Raw genomic sequence first — 20,666 nt, 5'->3', positions numbered from 1 at the left:
GTACAGAGACAGACAGATAGACCAATGGAATAGAATTGAAGACCCAGAAATGAACCCACACACCTATGGTCACTTGATTTTTGACAAAGGAGCCAAAACCATCCAATGAAAAAAAGATAGCATTTTCAGCAAATGGTGCTGGTTCAACTGGAGGGCAACATGTAGAAGAATGCAGATCGATCCATCCTTATCACCCTGCACAAAGCTTAAGTCCAAGTGGATCAAGGACCTCCACATCAAACCAGACACACTCAAACTAAAGGAAGAAAAACTAGGGAAGCATCTGGAACACATGGGCACTGGAAAAAATTTCCTGAACAAAACACCAATGGCTTATGCTCTAAGATCAAGAATCGACAAATGGGATCTCATAAAACTGCAAAGCTTCTGTAAGGCAAAGGACACTGTGGTTAGGACAAAACGGCAACCAACAGATTGGAAAAAGATCTTTACCAATCCTACAACAGATAGAGGCCTTATATCCAAAATATACAAAGAACTCAAGAAATTAGACCGCAGGGAAACAAATAACCCTATTAAAAATAGGGTTCAGAGCTAAACAAAGAATTCACAGCTGAGGAATGCCGAATGGCTGAGAAACACCTAAAGAAATGTTCAACATCTTTAGTCATAAGGTAAATGCAAATCAAAACAACCCTGAGATTTCACCTCACACCAGTGAGAATGGCTAAGATCAAAAACTCAGGTGACAGCAGATGCTGGCGAGGATGTGGAGAAAGAGGAACACTCCTCCATTGTTGGTGGGATTGCAGACTGGTAAAACCATTCTGGAAATCAGTCTGGAGGTTCCTCAGAAAATTGGACATTGAACTGCCTGAGGATCCAGCTATACCTCTCTTGGGCATATACCCAAAAGATGCCTCAACATATAAAAGAGACACGTGCTCCACTATGTTCATCGCAGCCTTATTTATAATAGCCAGAAAATGGAAAGAACCCAGATGCCCTTCAACAGAGGAATGGATACAGAAAATGTGGTACATCTACACAATGGAATATTACTCAGCTATCAAAAACAACGAGTTTATGAAATTCGTAGGCAAATGGTTGGAACTGGAAAATATCATCCTGAGTGAGCTAACCCAATCACAGAAAGACATACATGGTATGCACTCATTGATAAGTGGCTATTAGCCCAAATGCTTGAATTACCCTAGATCCCTAGAACAAACGAAACTCAAGACGGATGATCAAAATGTGAATGCTTCACTCCTTCTTTAAATGAGGAAAAAGAATACCCTTGGCAGGGAAGGGAGAGGCAAAGATTAAAACAGAGACTGAAGGAACACCCATTCAGAGCCTGCCCCACAGGTGGCCCATACATATACAGCCACCCAATTGGACAAGATGGATGAAGCAAAGAAGTGCAGACCGACAGGAGCCGGATGTAAATCGCTCCTGAGAGACACAGCCAGAATACAGCAAATACAGAGGTGAATGCCAGCAGCAAACCACTGAACTGAGAATAGGTTCCCCTGTTGAAGGAATCAGAGAAAGAACTGGAAGAGCTTGAAGGGGCTCGAGACCCCAAAAGTACAACAATGTCAAGCAACCAGAGCTTCCAGGGACTAAGCCACTACCTAAATACTATACATGGACTGACCCTGGACTCTGACCCCATAGGTAGCAATGAATATCCTAGTAAGAGCACCAGTGGAAGGGGAAGCCCTGGGTCCTGCTAAGACTGAACCCCCAGTGAACTAGACTATGGGGGGAGGGTGGCAATGGGGGGAGGGTTGGGAGGGGGACACCCATAAGGAAGGGGAGGGGGGAGGGGGATGTTTGCCCGGAAACCGGGAAATGGAATAACACTTTAAATGTATATAAGAAATACTCAAGTTAATAGAAAAAAAAAAGAAATGGTGGGGATATAAAAGAACATTTGAGGGAGTAATCAGAATCCATTTTACTTTTGTGAGTTATCAAAAGAAATAATAAATTATAAAAATTGGGATTAATTAATTTTAAAATTTATCAGATTAGGCCCAATGTTATATAAAAATAGTTTGTGTAATATAATTTAGAAATTACATGAGTCTCTTTAAACTACAGTCTTACTATAATTCACTAGTATATTCCTGACAGTAAAATACCCTAGCCAAGCATGGACTGTGTGCATATGTAAAATATATATATGTATATATATATATTCATAAATGGATTGTTAAAATTATATAGCATGATTCAGTGTTAATGTACATAAATGAAAAGAACTTGAACAGATGAGAAAAGTATATAGAAGCAGAAGTACAACATTTTGATCTCAAAATTCACACTAGATTATCTTTTAATTTCTAACATAATGGTTTATCTGCTTTTGAGCCCACCTTTTTAAAAAATACAATCATGTAAAGCAAGGAAATAAGTTATTGAGTTGACATATGGCAACATGGTTATGTTCAAGGTGATTATTCACATTTTAGAAATAAGGAAATTGGGCCTTGCCTAGGTCAAAGAAAACTATAATTCTGTACAGTGTGCATGGAAGACTATTTTACTGAATTTTTAATTAAAATGTAAGCATTTGCTTTCATTTCCTTCAACTTATAGCTTCCATTTCTTCTTCTTGCTCCCGCTAAAATTTATGGCTGCTTTTAACTTGTTCTTGTTACATATACATGTATAAGCGCATAAATATGTAAATACAATCTGCTGAATACATATAGTGTTGCTTCTAGTTATACAATTTCAGAGCTGATCACTTGATATTGGATAAACTAATTATGGGACTCAGCCCCCAGAGAGATTAATTCTCATGCTTTCATCATGTCTTATTTGCTTGTGGTTCTTTGTCTAGGGCTGGGACCCTTGAGATTTACCCATTCCACTTTAACATGTACACTGTGTGCACTGATGTCTTCCTAGTTCTGGTCTTGTGTAGGCAGCCATATTCTTGAAGTAAAGATAAAGCTTACCTTCCAGTTCTTTTAGTCACAAACTCACAGCAAATTTCCTGGTCTTCAGATGTTAACATCTTTCTTGTTTTGGGCGCAAGAGTTTTGTCATATCCTCTATGGTTTTGCTCCTGAATTCTCTCCATATATTTCAAAGATAATTTTTTTGACATATGGTGAAACATGCTCTTATCTGAGGGGATAAGAATTTAGAAAACAGTTTGAAATAATATTGGTTTAGCAAAGTGGTAGATAGTAGGTTCTTTTCTAAGATTCATGTCCTAATTAGGCCCTGGTGATTGGTTAGGTCTACCATAACAAGCATAAATTTTTGCCCATTGAGAAAGCCCTACGTCCAATATGGTAAGCTATTGCTTACCATAAAGAAGTGGAGAGCTCTTAAGGTTTAGAGCGTGTGAGCCTCCTCATTCTGTGTACAGATTACATTCCTGTGCATCAATGTGATCCAAGATTTAAACGAAAAATGATATACTACGTTTTAAGTACACGGAAAATATGTTAAAGTAACCTTACACCACTAACTCAATCTTTATGATACTATTTAAACCTTAACTGTAGAATTACTACTTAATTGTAGAATTTTAGATACTATTTAAAACAAATCATAGAAATTGTTATTTAATTATGACTACCTAATGATGCTATAGAGCCACATTAGAATGTAGAGAAGATGACACTTCCTTCCATGTGTCTGAACCATTTGGTCCTTATTCTTTTTCTCATTTTGGGTATGGGATCATGGGAAATTAGTGGGGAATAACTTCTCATTCGTAACCAATGAAGTGCATTGAGGCTTTTGAAGAAAAGCAGACCTAAAGAAGCAGCGTAGAAAGGGACTAGGAAGTGGGAGGAAGGGTTGGAAAATAGAGAAGTCTTTGGGGAAAACTCAAATTCCTGCTGCCCTCCTCTGAGTAATCACACGAATAGACAGTGAAAGACTGGACTAGATTCGGTCCCTGACCTGGAGGTGCGGTTCTCCATTTTCTATTATCAACTCAGCCAGAAAGCGACTCCCCCTGGAGCCATACTTAGCCAGGTTGCTATCTCTATCCACCCTGCCTGGTTTATAAACACGATACAGCCATGGAGGGGCACAGACTCAGCTTGCTCCTCCCAAAGGGCAAACTATTTTTGTACTGCATCAAGCAGAGTGCAGGGGCCAGAAATGGTTGTAGTAAATAAAATAACAATATTAAATCCTGTTTGCAGTCCTGTGAGCGATGGGGGAAAGGAGATAAGAAGTGGAGATGCAGAATCAGAATTGCAGATCTTTAGCCCACTGGCTATAGCAAAATGAATACATTTTAGAAAGGTGTGCTTTGGTGTACGGGAAAGCATGGGTTTGACAGTGGAGAGACTAGTATCTTTGCTTCCCAGTCTCGCATTTCTTGTGGTTTGATTTCTTAGCACATCACTTTCTCAGATTTATTGATCTCAGTTATAAGACACTTCAAATGAGCACCTAGCTGTCAAAGTCACCATGTATTTGTTCTTAATAATTAGTAAAAGTAAACATGAGCATGCTCAGCTAGCATTCATATTTTTCTTCCTCCTCATTTTCCCATTGTTTCACTAATAGAATCTGCCCTTTCCACTCTCTTCACCTACACTGAACCATTTTTATGATCTTTGGAGTAACCAATGACTATGCTAGCAGAGAGTGCATGAAATAGGTAAAATTAAATATAATGGTATATTTACATGTCACATCAAAATGGCATCATTTTCATATCACGTAACCAACATACAGTTATGGTACACATGTTCCATTTTTCCACACTTTCTGACCTATCCAGTGCAGAATTTGTACTTTTGACATATCTCAGTTTAGAAAAGCCATGTCTCTTTTTTTCAATAGCCAGTCGTATACAGCTGCTGCCGCCTTTACAAAGAATTCCTGAGATTCTACCTCACACCAGTGAGAATGGCTAAGATCAAAAACTCAGGTCACAGCAGATGCTGGTGAGGATGTGGTGAAAAAGGAAAACTCCTCCATTTTAGTAGGATTGCAAGCTGGTACAACCACTCTGGAAATCAGCCTGGCAGTTTCTCAGAAAATTTGACATAGTACTACCTGAGGGACCAGCTATACCACTCCTAAGCATACACCCAAAAGATGCTTCAACATAAAACAAGGACACATGCTCCACTGTATTCATACCAGCCTGATTTATAATAACCAGAAGGTGAAAGGAACCCAGATGTTCTTCAACAGAAGAATGGATACAGAAAACGTGGTACATTTACACAATAAAGTAAAACTCAGCTATTAAAAACAATGACTACATGAAATTCTTAGGCAAATGGATGACAATAGAAAATATTATTCAAATTTAAATAACCCAGTAACAAACGAACACACATGGTATGCACTCACTGATAAGTGGATATTAGCTAAAAAGCTGGGAATACCCAAGAAACTATTACACAGATTGTATGAAGATCAAGAAGGAGGATCAAAATGTTTGATACTTAGTCCTTCTTAGTAGGAGAACAAAATACTCATGGGAAAAATACAGGGACAAAAAGTAGAGCAGGGACTGAAGGAAAGGTCATCCAGAGACTGTCCTACCTGGGCATCCATACCATATGCAGCCACCAAACCCAGTCACTATTGTTGATGCCAAGAAGTACTTGCTGACAGGAGCCTGATATGGATGTCTCCTGAGAGGCTCTGCCAAAGACGTACTAATACAGAGGAGGATGCTTGCAGCTAACCATTGGCCTGAACACAGGAATCCCAATGGAAGAGTTAGATAAAGGAATAAAGGAGCTGAAGGGGATTGCAACCCCATAGAAAGAACAACCATATCAACCAACCAGACACCCCAGAGTTCCCATGGACTAAAACACCAAGCCAAGAGTTTACATGGAGGGACCCATGGCTCCAGCCACATATGTAGTGGAGGATGGCATTGTCTGGCATCAATAGGAGGAGAAGTCCTTGATCAAGTGAGGGCTAATTTCCCCAGTGAAGGGAAATGCCAGGGTGTTGAGGTGGGAGTGGGTGGGTGGGTGGAAGTGGGAACATCTTCATAGTAACAGTGGAGGAAGGAGGGGGAATGGGAGAGGGAAGGAAGGGGATCATATCTTAAATGGAAATACATAAAATATGCAATTATATATATAATATATATTATATATATGAGAGAGAGAGAAGAGAAGAGAAGAGGAGAGAAGAGAAGAGAAGAGAAAAATGGCATAATTTTCTATCTGCTTCCTTGACATTTTCGTGTTTTCTTGAGCAGCAGTGACCCCAAATGACTCAGGAAACATCCTCATAATAACAGTACAGTCTTAAAGTTGTAATAAGTTTGACTACTTTCCTGATATTTCAGATTTAAATATCAAATTGAAAGTGAGATTCAATACAATGTAGGACTTGCACTTCAAAAACATTTAAGTCCTGGCTCAGTGCCTCATTGGTAATTTTAAACACGTGCCCTGTTGTTCAGTTAAACATACAAACATACACCCTAGGAAGAGAGTGGACCAGAACAAATTAGAACCCCTGTGCCCTTCACTTTCCTTCCAACTATGTTCACAAGTGAGGATACTATCAGAGTCAGAGGGGTTCCATTTGTGCAGCATGAATGCAGATGTGCCCAAGAGTAAAAGACCCCTGCTCAGTCTACCATAACTTGAACTTGGCAGGCTCACTGAGCCATGGAGGATTATGCAGTTTAAATTGGAGGAGAACAGTAATGGCTGCTTTTAAAAACAACATCAGCAACAATAAAAACCAAAAACCAAAAATTAGAATAAATACTTCTTCCATCAATTATAAATATTATTTACTATCAAGTCTCTTCTCTCAAATAACGGTTGGATTCAAAGTGCCTTAAGTTAACCTGCTAATCCTGAAATGTTTGTAGCCATTCAAGGCCATACAGTCGATCTTTAATTTCTAAAAGCACAGAAGTATTAGGAAAGATTCGTATTCCTCTGTTTCTACAGGTGTCTTTTAAATGGGGTGGAGATTCAGGATTATTTAAAAAACAGGCATTTGAGGTGCACTCATCTTACCTAGGTAGATGATATGTTCCCAGGAGACAGATGATTCTGCAATGAATTTTGGGCTCTGTCAAATAGGATCACCACTCATCATAAGGATAGTTGTTTGCATAGGAGAAATGTAGTCCCCCTGCCATGAGGAACAGAAAGCAGCAGAATATCAACATAGCTCTCCATGACCACATTCAACTGGCTTTGAGCTTATGATGAATGGCATTGCTATTTTGGCTTGGAAATTATGGATGCTGCAAGCACTTAAAAATGGGTTGGAAAAGAACCTACCTGCCTCTTTCCAGGTTGCAGGCTGCACTGTGTAAGATAGTCAGAAGAGCAAGGAATCACCTCTTGAAGCTCATTGATCAAGAAATGATACAATAATATTTATTTATAAAATATCAATGGAATTTAGAGTCCCTTTCTCAGAGAAACCCTCTACTCTCATCAAAGCTTTGAAAAACATAGGGACATAAGTTGGCCCACCCAGAGTTGTCTCTCAGGGATTTGAGGAATCAACCAAAGATGAAACATTGTTGCCATTCCCTAGCTCTCAGGTGAATTTTTGCTTATAGGTCATTTTTAAAAATGTTACTAAAGAATAAAATTTGCCTCCTCTTTCATACTGTAACATGACAATGTTTCACATTACAGAGCAGTATGCCTCATCTTTTAACTAGTTATCACAATTCAGGTTAATGAACCAAGCAGGAAATATATCCAGGGCACTGACTATTTGATAAAATGTCTTAATAACCTTTTACATAAACAAACAAACAAACAAACAAACAAAGGCCAAGAAAGCAAATGTGACTAGGTATTGATGGATTTAGATACGATAATTCTCTTCACTATTTTATTCAGGGGACATACATTGGATATATACTATATACCAGAGACACTTTGGTGCTAAGATTTATAGTGACAGCCCCAGGAAGTCCCTTTTTGTCAAGGATATAAAATGTATCTGTTTTATCCATATACTGCATTGAAGTTTGTGTCAGAAACTATGTCAAGCTGTAATACATTTAGTTCTTGTTCAGTTTTGTAAATTACATTTTATTGAACCAATTTTTTATGCAAACCACAGGAGAATCACTGAGGTGCAGCAATCCGGACCAATGAAACTAGCAACAGCGATGAGATTTGAAGCTATGTCCATCTGGATGCAAAGATAATATTCTTTCTATGGGGATGTATTCATAACCACACAGAACTGTTTATTACCTTTTAATAATGATGTAGTTTATTTCATGAATTAGCTGTAGACCTATCTATGGGAGATTAGAAACTTTTAGATCATTCTTATCAGGCAAATTTTGGAAACCAAGAGATGGCTTGCTGCATAGAAAGATTACTTAGTCCCTTTATCCCTAGTGCATTTGAACAAGGCTTTAGCCAGGATTTCGTTGCCATAGAGTTGAGACCTGGGCAGCAGTGTTTGTGCTGCACCTGGTCCTGGACCTGTAGCTCCAGGTTGGATGTGATACAATGGGCTGCTGAACTGCAGTTAGTTTCTGGATCAGTGCCAGAATTCGAGGACTAACCAAGCAGCTGAAATGGAATGGGTTTATGTAATATCATCATTCATTCTTCTTCTAACTGAGGCACAAAATAATTAAATAATAGTTTTTGGTTCTGTGTTATAAGTGTTTACAGAAAATATTTAAATATATTGACAAATGATAGATACATGCCAGGCAAATAGCTTGATAAATGATATAGATGAAAACTATAGGTAAATGATAGATGATCAAAAGCTGGCCTCACTGAAATATTCACAATTATATTAGATAAAATGTGTGGAAACCCCAGTCATATACCTCTATAATACAAATCCTAATGGGGTTATGCTGTTGAATAAAATAGACTAGCCACAAGAAAGACATGGCTCTCTGAGCTCAGTTCTCACATTCTTTCTCTTCATATACTGATCTCATGTGTCTTCCAAAATATTGGCTAGTAATTGTCAATAATGTGAGTTACTACATAAACCACTATACTTATGATATTAATAGACATCAAAGAATGAGAAAATAGCATGATGTTTTCAATATATACATATGTCCTAATTACACTCTGGGGTTTATTTGAGCCAGAGGGGGGAAAATCAATTAAAACTGGCATTTTAAAATTTCTTTTCCTAATAATATTTGTTTTATCTTGTTTTTACTGGTGCTTGTGAGTCTGGGCATGTACAGTTAAAAAATAAAATCAACTTTTACTGTCTATTGCCTGTTTAATAAATCAGTGAGATATTCAAAATTTACTGTGGTCATTTTGGAATAAAATATGCAACACTCAGCAGTATCTAAGAATTTTTCTGATAAAATATATGGGGACCTACTATTTCCCTTTTGCAAAACAGTTACATTGTCAGAGTTCCCTCTAAATTCTCATCTTTGCCACCACAGATAAGGGCTTCCCATGACTTTATCACAGATGCTTCTTATTGAAGCAGGAGATCCTCAATGGGGAAACCCACAAATAGTCAAAGTGTGGAAAATAAATAATGGTGTAGTATTTGACTCTTTCTAAAATAGAAGCAGGAAACAAGTGAAAGAAGAGGTAGAAATGATAAAATAGTTGCGGATGGGGAGCTATATTTTAGCCATGACAGAGCTCCTGCATTCATCATATCATTGCAGCTGTTTTATCAAGTTCCACAGGTTTAGGGTCATCCAAATTTTATTACTGATGAGGGACGCACTTTGTCCTCAGAAGAACTATTAGCAATTAAGGCTAGTTAGGAGGGGTGTGTCACGTTCTTCAGTGGTTTAAAAATAGATGAATAACTTCAGTGATTAACCGCCCATCAACGTGGGGCAAGGGCCAGCAAGATGACATGAAAGTCGCAGGAAGACTCAGTGGGAGGATGAAGGAGAATCAGAATGACTAAAATTCATTATATAAATGGGTAAAACTCTCAAACAGTTTGAAATATTGATATCAAAATAAAATAACTTTCTGGAATCAGAAACAACCCTAAGAAACTATAAGAAAGATACAGATATAACATTTCTAACAGATTGCTGAGAATCATCTAGGTATATATTAAATTGATCATTTACACATTCTCTACAAATTTTTTTGCTGATAAAGAGTATACTTCACAAATGGAATTTTTTCCTTTAGAGCTTGCCTAGGTGTGATTTATGGGATCGTTTATTGAGAGTCACGGGATCTGGCAACAGGGTCATTTGCTGTATGCATAGCTTTCTTTCTTCATGTTTATGGAAAGAGATTCTCAATTTTTCTCAGGAAGAAGAATCCATTTTTTCCCTTAATCTATCTGGTTGTTCTCAAGGCTGGTAGTGATCATAGACCATGAAATACAGCTCCATTACAACCAATTGAACAAAATCTTAAGACCTTGATTAGAACCGACTAAAACTGCTATTTGAGCTATTGATGGACAATGTTTACTTGATATTCAGGTCAACTGAAGCAGAGAGTGAGTTGAGAGAGACAAGGTGGATCCTGATGACACAGGTGAGAATCTGAATGATGGTCAACTATCTAATTTTTACACTTGATCTTAGCCAAAAAGTCGAGAGGTATTAGCTATTTATTTTTAGATACATTAACAAATAAATTTCCTACTTCATTATCTCCTCCTCTTCATCTTCCTCCTCTTCATCTTGTCATTGCCAGTTTTACGTAGTATTATTCATCTTCATTTCCTCTTTTTTCCTCCTCTTTGTGTTTTTACTCTTTATCCTTCATCTTCATTTGCTTTTTATATCAACTTATTCAATATTTGTTTATTCTAATTCACAAGCTATGAAGTACTAATCTGATGTGTAATTTTGATTCACTATTCCCTCTAAAACTTTTAAATTCTTATTACCCTTTGGCATATGTAGTGATCCTGTAAGAAGATTCAGTGCACCCATAAATGGCTCAGTACTTAATTATAGCTTGTGCATTTAACAGTGTTATTATCAGCAAGGTGTAATATTGGCAAAAGTATTAGCAGAGACAAGGAATGACTAAATTCATAAACCAAGGCTTTGTTTATCCTCTCACTATTAAATAAAATAAAACATTAATTTGCTAATTTGTTTCTGGGGATATCTGTCCCAAGTAAAATCTTAACTTTCCCCATATTACTGAAAAAGATTTTGACATTCTCAACTATATCTTAGGTCCATAAATATTGTATGTTACACAATTGAAGCAGGGACTCTGGTTCTGTAAACAATTTTCTCTGCTGAAAACAGAGAATGACAACAGTTCTTGATCACTTGAATGTTGTAATAGAAAGGTAAAAATGTGCTTAGCTCACAAGGCACATATCTTTTTTCTATTTAGTTATACTGTTGGTCAAACAGGCTTTTATCTCCAAAATCTACAGAAGACCTTTACCGGTCTCAGGGAGAGAACACAGAGTTTGCTTCTAGACTTTGCCTCCTGAGACAGGTGTATTTCATTCAAGGTTCTGACTTGAAGACTGTGCTAAGAGGTATTGGGGGCGGTTGTTGTACGAGGTGATGCCACTATCAGTTCCCAATGGCTGCCTCAGGTGAAAGATGAACAAGAAACAGCTAGGGATGTAGAAAAAATCTATAAAGATATGAATGAAAAAAATATTAACCAGTTGAATTTCAAGATCACTTCCAGAGAGTTTATTATAAACAATGCTTACTCGTTTTTATTTTTTTAAGTTTATAAACCCAAAAGCCAATCATCCTTTCTCAGTACTGCTTGCTGGCCACTCTAAAGCAAACTTTCTGAGCCAGAGAGATATTACTCTGGGCTCAACTAGAACAGGCTTGCTTGACACATTGTAACAAACTGCTTTGGGTTGCACAATAGTGCTAAGTACAGAGCATAGCTAGGAGAAACAAAGATTACAACATTGGGTTTCAAGCACTAATTCAGTTCTCCATGGCTCTGTATTCTTAAGCAAATTAGTTTACCTTTCAGATTTTTAAAATTAATTTTGGTAATCTGTGATTCACACTGTTTTGAGCTTCAGTTCAGTTAAATTGATTAACTAAATTATGCAATATATGTGAAGCACTTAGAGCAACACTCTTTAAACATCATAGACATTGAGTAAATGGCAAATATAGGTTACAGGAAATCACACAGGAACTTATAATGTTGTTCTGCCTAACCCTTAAATTAGTGCTACTGACTTGGTCAGAATTTCAGATATGGAAACCTTAGAATTTATAGGTGGCACATGAGACTGGAGAAATTTCCATCAAACAAAGGCAAATAAATGAAAGCCTCTACAATCCTACCGCACTTCTTTAAAATCATTTAGTGAGATTTAGTAGGCAATAGATAAAATGCTTTGACTTGAGAACAGAAGATCAGATTTTAAACATTAGTTTGATTCTTATTAAACACATTCACATTGACAGTGATGATCATAGCACTTAGTTTGTATTTCTGTGGTAAGTGTATGAACTAACAGGTGAATATCATTAAGAGAAACTTGATTCTGTGTGAAGCTCAGTAAACATTAATAGTTACATATTTCCTGTTGACATGGAACTACTTTGAGCATGAGTCATATTGGTGCATGGTATCCATATTTTAAACTCCATAGACAATGCTTATCTGATGTCATTATTATAATAATCTTATGGAATAGACATCATTTCTCAATTGATCTCTAATTTTGTCATATCAGCATATAAAAGACTCAGAACATGAGATTCAGAATAAATTATTGGATCTCAATTTCCCAATGACAGGAGGTTACACTGGGTTAGAGTTATACCTGTAATGTTCCACGTAAGGATTATTATATATTTTCCTAGGAAATGATAATGCCAGGTTCTTACTGAAATCTATTTAATTCCTAATTCTATTTCTCATATTTATTATGCTCAATGACTTGAGAATAATTAGTGTTTATTTACACCTCTGAACAAATAATGTCACTGGATTGGAACACCTCTTTACTGTGAGGAATATGTGTGAGCAAAAGGAAACATTTTCTTCCACACCTCTCAGCTTCAGTTCTTATGTTTATACAGATGACATTAACTTTTTAATTTTTTTAATTTATTTTTTACTCATATAATACATCATGACACACAGCCTTCTTTTCCTCCACTCCTTCCAGTCTCTACCCCTCCCCCCCAAGTCCATGGTTTCTTTCTTTCCATTCAGAAAAGAACAGGCCTACTGTGATATCAACTGAAGATGGCAAAACAAGATGCAATAAAACTAGGTACAACCCCCATATCAAGGCTGGAAGAAGCATCCAATAGGAAGAAAAAGGTCCCAATCACAAGCAAAAGAGTCAGAGACGCACACCACTTCCGCTGTTAGGCGTGCCACAGGAGGCCATAGACTGTTGAAAATGTACTTGGCTGATAGTTTCTTACAAGTGAGCTAGAGTTGGCCACTCAGGCCTCCTCATCCTGAGAAAACTGTTTGCTTTTAAAACTTACCATGCTTTAGTACTGATACCTCATTACATGTAAAGATTCCAGCCATACTTAGAGGAGATATGGTTGCATAAGAATGGGTGTTACTAGAATTCATTGTGGAATTCTGCCTAAGACAAAGGTTGAGCACACAGAGTCAAGAAGGGCATATGGACTCCTTTTGCATGGTACGAAGTTTGACAGTGGCAGGATCCTAATGGCAGCTATTCGTTTCTATACAGGTGGCAGTACTAGTTCTAGTCCTTCTAAGTCACATGATTTTATCTTAAACCCAATTCCCTGATCTATCATGATCTATAAGAATATACTTGACAGCAAGTATACAAATTCAAAAACAATGACAGCAAAAGACCACCACCAACAAAAAGTAACCCAAATCATCAACATCATCAACAACAACAATAACAACAAAACCATGATGACTTTGGAAACCTGTGGATCATTACAGCTTCCTACTTCATTCCCAATCCATTTCTCTGTGTGGTGGCAAAAAATAATTGACAGAATTCCAGGGTTTGTCACCATTTACTAATTATGCCCATCATCATTATTTAATTTTATTACATTTAGTTGCATTTATTTTTCTTAATTATATTTATTTATTTATTTATTTATTTAGTGTGTGTGTGTGTGAGTGTGTGTGTGAGTGTGTGTGTAATTGCGACAAATCACCTCCATATATACAGCTCAGAAGACAAAAATTTGCTATTTCTAGTGTGTGAGTCCTGGAATCCTAACTCATGTCATCTTTACCTACTCAGCTTTCTTGACTGACCTCATTATTTCACTTTTCAGAGAACTATTAAATAAAGAATTGATTAAATACTCTAGAACTGATTGGTCTTGGGGATCTGTACCACAACCCTTTCTGAAGCAATCCTAGGCAGGAGATGTGACTGGCTTGTTTTGCTCATATACCTTAGAATTAGGGCAAGGAGTAAAACCTATATAAATATATAAAGTGAGAAATTTATCAGTTTGGTTTTCCAAAAAAAAAAAAAAAAAGGAAAACTGGCTCCTTTATAAAATGGAGAAATGGGCCTTAAGGCAGGTGAAACCTAAAAATAGCCAATGTTGGGCTCCCCCTGGTGGACCAGAGCAGAGAGAGAGAGAGAGAGAGAGAGAGAGAGAGAGAGACAGACAGACAGACAGACAGACAGAGAGACAGAGAGACAGAGAGACAGAGAGACAGAGACAGAGAGAGACAGAGAGAGAGAGAAAGACAGAGACAGAGACAGAGACAGAGAGAGAGACAGAGAGAGGGGTCAGGGGAGGGAAGGAGGGAGAGAAAAAGACTTAGGAGCCAGCCATTTAGAATGAGGGCTTCAGTGAATATCTAGATCATGGGAGAGCCCCTCATTACAAATCATTCTGAAAGTCCTTGACTGGACATAAGCTGATGTTTCCAGCCCTACGAAGTGGGGCTATCTTCTGTGTTAACCACCTCTTTGAATTAATACAGAAAAGTGAGGTTGCAGAAACCAGACGTTAAGCAATGTGAGATTTTCAAGATCTATATGTTTGCTGCCCTATCAATTTAAGCTGGATGTTAAAGCAATTTACATTAGGGATGTCCCTTGAGTCTCCATCAAGAAGATCATATACTCCCGCTTTTGTGATTTTAGAATTATATGTTACTAGGGCAAAGGGCTGGACAAGATACAGGTTAAGAAAGACAGAAGTTTAGCAACATGGGATGGAGAAAGAAGAGGAAACATTGGGATTAGTCACATGTAGTAAGACCAGCATGCATGCACTCATGCCTACAACCTCAGTTATTACATATTAAGAACCTGTCAGGCAACCGATATAGGTCTAACTCCTCCTTAGGAAATCAGATGTGTCAGTGAAGCTTTGGAATATGAGAATGTGTCTTCTGATATCTGGAGCACTTCAAAGAAGATTGACATATGCAAATATCCCTGATTAAAAGCAAGGAGTATTGTAGAATTAGAAGAGACAGTATATTCATAAGAACTCAATGGATTTGAGAGAACTTCTGGGTGTAGAAGAAATATGCACTACACTCCTTCCATGTAGAAGGGTAAATAGCATCACGAGTTCATGTTTGGCTCCTACAGTACGACGGTCTAAGGTTGAATCTGCTTTTGTTATATAATATTGACCAATGAAAATGGAAGTCATGGCCATAACAGAAATACCCACATCACAGACTAATGTGAAGACTTAAATTAATATTTGTGAAGGTCAAGAGGAAGCTATTGGTGCTCATTGAGTCTTTGCATGCTCAGCTTTCATTATAAATATATTTTTATGCCACTGAGCTTAGCTTAGGAAATATACATTAGATGAATAATGCCATTGATAATTATTTAATTAGAATTGTGATGAAGGAGACATTAAGAGTTCTGAGAGACCAATATCCTGTCTGGGAGACATGGAAGTGATATTTACAATGATGTGAAGTATGAGAAGGATTTGAATGGAACAGAAAACTCAGATGTAAGCCTAAAGGCAAGCGGGAACTAGATAAATTATAGGCCCTGGAAAAGGATCAGTGTGACTGGAGTTGAGAGGTTTGTACATCATCTTAGAAAGAGAGAAAGTTGAGACAGATTATGTACAATACTCTCCATCTTAGTTGTAGCAGCAGAGAAGGTGTCATGTGAGCTTCCTTTTTCCATAGAGGTTACGTGTCACAATGGACATATAGCAGTGCTTGGGAACAAATGCAGTGACATTGAAGGGGCTAGCATTAATCATCTTGTTTAGACAGAAGTTCAGAACTAACCATCACTGTACAATTCATTTCTACTACTACACGCAAAATAGTAATAACTAGACATAACATGAATGTAAATATTACAAGGGCCAGAGAATGGAAGATACAGAGGTCTGAGTTTTGCAGTTCTGATTTGGGTATGCAGCTTGAGGTCTACCAGGTTGTACATAAGTACAATAGTGGATAGAAATTTCATTTTAAACATACTGCCTCCAGAAGACTTAGATGAGATCAGGATCAGAAGGGGATAGAGTAGGAGAGAAAGAGAAATAGGGTTCACTGTACAATAGCAATTTTGTTCAGTGAGCAGATGCTCATTTAAACTCTGGTGAGAGACAGGCAAGGTTTGGATGCTTCTGACCTATAGAGATTAATAAATGTTAGTTTACTAATAATGGTTATCCATATATCAATAAATATATAATAAATGTTACAATATTAAAAAATATTAATATCCAGGATGGCAAGTAGATCTGTTGTCAACATTCTTCTCTAGAAAGAATGAGGGCAATAGTTCAAATTCCTAGAACTGTTGTAAAAGCCAAGTGAGTGTGATGCCTATTTATAACTCCAGGGCTCAGAAGTGGAAATATGGGATCTGCAGACCAAGCTAGCTAGCAATAGAAGACATATCAGTAAGCTCTGGATTTAGTTAAAAGACAAGCTTATATACATATGCAGAGGAACCACAACTTATAAATGGAATTCCAAAAATATGAACACAGATACAAATATGCACTCACACACTGAAACATACAAATACATTATTTAGTGAGGTGAGAGTAAAGGGAGTGTTCCACATAAACTGTCTTCATAACTACACACACACATACATACACATACATACACAGACACACAGACACACACACACACACACACACAAACACACACATACACAAACACCCACAGAGAGGGGGCGGTTCTATACCTCTAGCATATAAAATTAAATAAAAATCTGTGAAACTAGTAAATACTAAGGCCTGCTCTTTCGTCTGCTTTCAAGACTTAATAAAACCATCTCTTGCTGTTTTACACCAGCCCTGATACAGAAGCAAATGTTTCCCTCTGAGCTTTTCTAGAATTTTCTAAGCATTCTGAAGATCACAACTACGCTCTTTGATATACTGTGATTATTTGGCCCAACTTTGGCCCTGTAGAGGACTTTAGACTCCTGGAAGACAGAAGTCAGGTGGTCATTCATCTTTAAGTCTTTCATATGATCTCACTTTCAGCAGGCCCTTAAGAAATTCAAGTTTCTTCCTACAGATGTTCAGCCCTCTTTGAACCCAAAGTACCCCAGATTAAGGGATTTTTAACTCCTCTGAGGTTTAGCAGCCATAGAAAACTTAAGCCTTTGTGGCAGCAGCAGGTGGCTAAAAGTCCTGCACAAATAGGAGAAAATCTTGTCTTTATTTGAGGTGAGGGAAGCAGGGCCTTCATTTTATTGGCAAAATTTATCTGTCTCTTAGCATTTCTAGAATCAAAAGTTGCTTTTTGCATATTTATTTTATTCTTTATGTATTTTTTTTAATTTTAGTCAACTTGAATTCCAGTGAGGTAAACTCTGAAAAGAAATGCCAAGTGTGAAATCAGAAAAGATACCAGAAGATCTAGGGACAGTGAATGGTATTAACAAAGAGGGATTTAGAAAAAAATCTTATCAAAAGTTCAGTACATTTTCATAAACTTTTCCCCCCACAATACACAGCCAGTAGCAATTGTGACATGCTTAAAATGAGCTGAGACTTAACAAATATTATCGAATCCATGACAATATGATGGTGTGTAATGACAGTAGGATGCTGTTTCCTGTGTAAATGTCCTTGATCAAGGTCTTTTTATAGCAGTTACCTCAAGGCCCACAGATAGTAAGTTCTCACTCAAGTCTACCTTAATTTGTTGGAAACTCCCTCCACCCATGCAAGCTTTTTGTAAATTCCGTGGAAATAGCAAGCAGCTGCTCACCAACACCCACCCCAAAGAAAGAACAAGACATTTCTCACATATCTCAAGCTTCCTTAAATGTTCTTTCTTTGGCAAAGGAAAAAAAAAAGAAGAAGACAGAGTATATTTTTGGCCTCCAAACCTTTTCCCACCAGTGTGTCTTTCTGCATAAATGTGATCCATATGGTTCTGATTACTTTCTCCATAAGTCATTAGGAACTTTCCTGATGACCAAGAAGTCTTTGGAGACAGTTTTAAATGGCCCTCTCAGGCTTGCCTCATAGAAACAGGGCAGCTAAACAGAGCCAAATGCAAATGAGCCAAGACCTAGAAAGGTTCAGGTTTTATCTAAAACTCAGAACCAATAAAGTTCCAGCGAGTCTTAAATCGGCCCTGTGAAGTCTTCATATCCTTCTCCAGGGACAACGTCTACTGAATCCTCCATTGGCACACATTAGTCAAGGGTTCCAGGTATCAGGGTTTGTATTTATGTTGGGCACAATACTCCACTGAGTTCGAAGATTGTCCAACTACCCTGGGGTTTTTCTATTCTTTCCTGAAAAACACAATAAATATTTAGACATAGAAATGCGTTTCAAATTTCAGGGCTGATCAAATTATGGTGAAATCAATCTCGGTAGATATTCATGTGTTAGGGGATTTGTTATATAAAAATGGGGTAATATTATTTGTCTTAAGTCACTCAACCCATCTTTCCTTCCTTTCTTCCTTCTTTCCTTTTCTCCTTCTTTCTTTTATTTCTTTTTGAGGCAGTCTCTCATGTATCTCAGGCTGACCTCAATCTCACTATAGATGAAAATGATTCTGACCTTCTAATTTTTCTATCTCCAACTTCTCTGTACTGGTAATTTGGGGACATGCTTTAGCTTTTATGCATGTTGGAAAGTCACTGTAGAAACAGAACTATAACCCTTGCTCACATAGTATTTTGAGACCTATCTAGAAAATATTCCAAATGAAGGTTAGTGCCTGGTAAAAGTTTAACAATTCCCCTTCTTCCTTCTATTTCTCTGTTTCCCAGTACACACACACACACACACACACACACACACACACACACACACACAGAGGATTCTATGTTTCTGAGTGAAATATTGATTGTGTTGGGTGACTGGTAATCAACAGAGTAACTTCTTATGTTATTAAGTGTCCTATTTGTACAGCATTTTGACCATATACTACCATGAGAGTCTAATTGTGAAGGAAGATAAAGGATCAACTCTGTCTTGGTCTTCATCTGACTAGGTTATTTTAGATTGATTTCTTGACCAGCTGTTGTTGGTATTTTTCAAGGAGGCAGCTCCCAGCTGGGGGTGACAGAGCAAAACAAGAATGTGACAAATAACTAGGAAACCACGAGGTATAGATAGAAAGAGAGGGCCAAAAAAAAAAAGAAAGAAAGAAAGAAAGGAAAGAAAGGATACAGGATAGAAACTGGGACATCATGTGTGGTGAGTGTTTTTCTTTATATTGTAATCTTTTCAAGAAGAAATGGCCAGGATCTCAACTCATGCTGGAAGCCAAGGGAAGAACAAAATTGTTGCCCAAGAAACATCAGTCAGAAAGAGAAATCGCACATCTGGTCAGTGGCCTGAGAGCTGTCCGTGGTACTGACCTCTCATTTACATTGCACTTCAAATGCAGAGGAGACCTCCAGTGGGTTCTACTGCTAGCCTCTCTCTGATGCCTGTATATTTCTGTCTCTTTTTCCTCTACTTCTCCTTCTTCTTTGTCAATATGCTGATTTTTCTCAAGATCCTAGTCTGGAGTTCAAGGACTTTTCTCCCAATTTGCTTCAAAACTCCTCCTTTTCAGTCCCTGGTTTTTTAGGTTCTTCTACATTTTTCGACTGACTGCGTGTCTGCCTTGTCACCTTTCGGGTAAGAGAAACATTAATAACCTAGGAATCACAGCAGCGGGTAATAGACAGGGTGAATTAACTACATGGGAGGTAGTAAGAAAGTAAAGGCTGAGGTAACTTGGCCAAGATCCTACACAGATGAGATTCCAGTTTATGCCCAACACTTGCCCTTTTCATTGCATCTGGATTCCTTTACATTTTCCTCTATTTTCCTGACGCTTTCCTGCTTTTCACGCTGGTAGCTTCCACAGAGCTTCCAACCCTGGCTAAATCTTTAAAGAACTAGGAACCAACACTTCTGATGGATTTAAGCTTTGAGTACAGTAAAACAAAATACATAGAATGTGAATAATTTGGAGATTCAGACCATGCAAAGGCCTTACATTATACTTCAGGGAGAGGCCCTTTCTGCACCTCAGGCAGAATGCGGAGTTTCCCCGCTATCTGTATTTTTGTCTTAGTTTAGCTACCCAGGCCTTTTCCCTGTCTCTGGTGGTCCCAAGAGAACTTTGCGTTCTCTTCGGCTTCCCACTCTGACATCCTTCCCACGTAAGGAAGTGTGTGCTTAATTCTGGGAGGTTAAGTGGGATCTCGCCTACACACAAAAACAATTTCCAGTACTCAAAGGGAAACACAGAGACACAACGGGACTCAGACGTGCGTCACCCCAGACAAAACCCACACTCAGGTATGTGCATGCAGTCACGTTAAGCTCCCGCATAATTAGAAATACCAGACGC

The 20,666-nt window shown here is 37.8% G+C and overlaps 1 long non-coding RNA gene across 3 annotated transcripts in view; it reads right to left on the bottom strand.

Annotated features, from left to right (window-relative positions):
• LOC108350985 (uncharacterized) overlaps positions 1 to 20,666 on the bottom strand; it is a 53,483-nt gene that overhangs the window by 32,658 nt on the left and 159 nt on the right. For 2 of the 3 annotated variants that reach the window (XR_010051840.1, XR_001837976.3), the window contains exons 2-3: positions 6,963 to 7,080; positions 2,937 to 3,108 (exon numbers count right to left, since the gene is read on the bottom strand). This is a non-coding gene — a long non-coding RNA (uncharacterized LOC108350985). Of the gene's footprint in view, positions 1 to 2,936; positions 3,109 to 6,962; positions 7,081 to 7,232; positions 20,657 to 20,666 lie in introns of those variants that run through there. The other variant, XR_010051841.1, reaches the window with a different exon arrangement.

Source organism: Rattus norvegicus, chromosome 5 (assembly GCF_036323735.1).
Source record: "Rattus norvegicus strain BN/NHsdMcwi chromosome 5, GRCr8, whole genome shotgun sequence".
Taxonomy (NCBI): Eukaryota; Metazoa; Chordata; class Mammalia; order Rodentia; family Muridae; genus Rattus; species Rattus norvegicus.
The sequence above is the reverse complement of the archived record's forward strand: the minus strand, read 5'-3'. Positions and strand labels throughout refer to the sequence as shown.